Source organism: Pteronotus mesoamericanus, unplaced genomic scaffold, assembly GCF_021234165.1.
Source record: "Pteronotus mesoamericanus isolate MK-2021 breed Mesoamerican mustached bat unplaced genomic scaffold, CSHL_Meso_final contig_27, whole genome shotgun sequence".
NCBI lineage: Eukaryota > Metazoa > Chordata > Mammalia > Chiroptera > Mormoopidae > Pteronotus > Pteronotus mesoamericanus.
In genome coordinates, this window is record NW_026555115.1 from 20,380,090 (window position 1) to 20,383,706 (window position 3,617).

At 40.8% G+C, this 3,617-nt stretch overlaps 1 non-coding gene across 1 annotated transcript; it reads left to right on the forward strand.

The window, feature by feature from the left end:
* Positions 1–890: 890 nt before the first annotated feature.
* On the forward strand, positions 891–970 carry LOC129071892 (small nucleolar RNA U2-19). Its single transcript, XR_008529313.1, has one exon. It is a non-coding gene; the product is annotated as a small nucleolar RNA U2-19 (small nucleolar RNA).
* Positions 971–3,617: the final 2,647 nt, after the last annotated feature.

The following is a 3,617-nucleotide window of genomic DNA, read 5'->3' on the forward strand; positions in this document are numbered from 1 at the left end:
GTAACTTAGAAGTAGCTTTTATACTTCAAGTGGCTCACGCTGAGATATAAGATACTGCTGGCAGTATTTCTTCTAAAAACATACAAACAATAGTTCTCTTTTTCATTGCTCCAGCCACCCTAGTTATAGTACATAAAAGCACTTTTGTGCATGGGATGATAGAGGTAATTCATGTTCAATGAAAAAAAAAAAAGAGGGGGGAAAGCAGAGGAAAGCACAAAGAGGAAAAACACACAGGAGCAAGTAATCCACCAGTCAGTGGGAACCACAGTTGATATTTGGTATTTTTGATGTATAAGAGATAGAGTCATAGAGGCAGAGAGGCATACATCTTTGAAAACAAAAACAAGAGATAGTGAGACAAAAATGTGACAGTGATGTTGCAATTGCATCCCTTCATGCAAGACCTTCTGACAGAGAAGTGGAAAATCTGAGCTAGCTAAACCTTGAGCCCTTCCAGGATGAAGTTCTAAGAGTCTGACCTTCTGAACTACCTCAGGGTGAGGCCTGCATGTGCTTCGTCAGTTGTGGGGCTAGGGTACTCGTGGCCTGCTAAGATTTTACAGCAGGTCAAGTTCCCTCTATGAGTTCCACTGTTTTGTGGCTCCCGACATGGACCTTGAGGAAGGTTGTGAATAAAATGCTTCTAACTTTTTCTCTACCCTTTCCCACTTAACTGGGATTCTTGGCTCTCAGTAGCCAAGCTTCTCTATAATTACCTTATTGTTTATATTTGCTCCATTGTCACTACAGCAGTTTTATATTTTGCCCTCCTGAGATATACTGTGGGAGAAGGAAATATAGTTTTTTCTTTGTAACATTTTATGCCTTTTTGCCCTAAATGCACAAAATGGCTCCTCATTTCTCTGAGATGTGCTCTTACTAGAGTGGATCAGTGATGAAAGTAGCCAAATCTGAGAATGAGAAGAACTTTTAGCCTACCTGATATATCATCTTTATAGTTCTGAGAAGCAAAAGTATGAAGTAATTTAAAAGAGTAAGTTCATGTGTGTGTGTGTGTGTGTGTGTGTGTGTGTGTGTGTATGTTCGTAAAGATGACAATAGATAACTGAGGACTTGCTGGTGGATGAATGAGATTTCATGGGGAGGGGGAAAAAATGGTTCCTCATGTATTACTCACACCCTGTACCAAAGAAAAGTATTCATTTGGTTGTCTTCTAATGACTCCACAGTTTCCTTTGATTCGGGGGTCAGATCTCTTTATTGTTTTAATATATATTTTATTGATTATGTTATTACAGTTGTCCCATTTTTCCCTTCCCTTTATTCCCCTCTACCCTGCACCCCCCCCCACCAGCAATCCCCCTACTTTAGTTCATGTCCATTGGTCATACATGTAAGTTCTTTGGCTTCTCCATTTCCTATATTATTCTTAACCTCCACCTGTCCATTTTGTACCTACTATTTATGCTTCTTTTTCCCTGTACCTTTTCCCCCTCCACTCTGATCTCCAATTCTGAGATTCTGTTCCTGTTCTAGTTGTTTGCTTAGTTCATTTTTGTTTTTGATTCAGTTGTTGATAGTTGTGAGTTTGTTGTCATTTTACTGTTCATAGTTTTGATCTTCTTTTTCTTAGATAAGTCCCTTTAGCATTTCATATAATAAGAGCTTGGTGATGATGAACTCCTTTAACTTGACCTTATCTGGGAAGCACTTTATCTGCCTTTCCATTCTAAATGATAACTTTGCTAGATAGTTTAATTTTGGATGTAGGTCCTTGCCTTTCATGACTTTGAATACTTCTTTCCAGCCCCTTCTTGCCTGCAACGTTTCTTTGGAGAAACCAGCTGTTAGTCTTATGGGAACCCCTTTGTAGGGAACTGTCTCCTTTTCTCTTGCTGCTTTTAAGATTCTCTTCTTATCTTTAATCCTGAGTAAGGTAATTATGATGTGCCTTGGTGTGTGCTTCCTTGAGTCTAAATTCTCTGGGACTCTCTGAGCTTCCTGGATATCCTGGAAGTCTATTTCCTTCACTAGATTTGGGAAGTTTTCCTTCATTATTTTTTCAAATAAGCTTTCAATTCCTGGCTCTTCCTCTTCTTCTTCTAGTACTATGATTTGGATGTTGGAACGTTTAAAGCTGTCCCTGAGGTTCCTAAGCCTCTCCTCATTTTTTTTTTTTAATTCTTGTTTCTTCATTCAGTTCTGGCTGAATGTTTATCTCTTCCTTCTGCTCTCAGTCATTGATTTGAGTCCTGGTTTCCTTCCCTTCACTGTTGGTTCCCTGTATGTTTTTCTTTATTTCACTTTGTATAGCCTTCACTTTTTCCTCCATTTTGCAACCATACTCCACCATATCTGTGAGCATCCTGATTACCAGTGTTTTGAACTCTGCATGTGATAGGTTGGCTATCTCCTCCTTGCTTAGTTCTGTTTTTGGAATTTTGATCTGTTCTTTCATTTGGGCCCTATTTCTTTGCTTCAGTGCACTTGTTATGTTGTAAGGGTCAGAGCCTTAGGTATTTGTCAGGGTAGGGCAACCTGCTTCCCTGAGTTGTGGTGCTGTGTATGGGGGAGGGGTCAGAAAGGGAACAATGCCATTAGCTCGGCTCTAAGCCAGCTTTCAGTCACCTCCTCTGCTACCCACAAGCAAATTGGGCCTTTTTAGTGCTGATTCCTAGGTGAGTGGGTTTGTCTACTTTCAAGGACCCCATGGGTCTCTTCAACGAACTCTCCTGTGAGACTGGGAATTTCTCCTGCTGCCTCAACTCTCACAGGTTTTGCAGCCAGGGGTTTTGAGGCTTTAGTTTCCCATGAGGGAGCCCTGGGTTGCACAGTCTGTCTCACTCCCCAGTTGTTCCTTCTGGCTTCTTTACACACGAATGTGGGACTTTCCAGTCCTCCAGCCGCTGCCTTACCTACCCTGTCTGCTGTTTTGCCACTTGTCTTCTCCACACTCGCTGCTCGTCTCTATCCCTCCAGTCTGAATGAATATTTCTTCTTTAACTCCTTGATTGTCAGACCTCCATACAGTTTTATTTTCTGGCAGTTCTGGATGTTTTTTGTTTTAAAATTTATTGTTGTTCTTCTTTGGTTGTGTGGAAGCAAAATGTGTCTACCTACGCCTCCATCTTGGCCGGAATTCCCTCCATCTTATTATTTTTATTATATTATTATCCAAAACTCTCTTTTTATTGATGGGGAAACCTAGAGGCAAATAGAGGGAGAGAGATGTGGCTAGTTAGTGACAAAACTGGAGTTAAGGCTGTTTAACCCTAAATTGAAATAAAATCTCACATGGCTGTTCATCAAGACATTTTGAGATAATGGCAGGCCACACTTGGGGGCTGGTGCTGAGGGGAGCAGGAAGATGATGCAGAAAGGGATTCAGAGACCTTGGACAGTAATAGGTATGGCGGCTTAGGTACAGAGGCTAGAAATGGTGTTTTAAATAATCATCATAGAAATAGTAACATAATTTTCTTTTAGCAAAGTAAAAAGCATCTCATGGTGTTTTCTTGAGTCACTCCTGGATGAAAAGAACAAGACATCTTTTGTTTGCAGTTAACAAAAATGCTGCTTCTAGTCTGGTTTCCAGGCACATAGTCCCTTGGGGCTAGTTCCAGCAGTGGGTTTAGCAGCATTATAACACAACC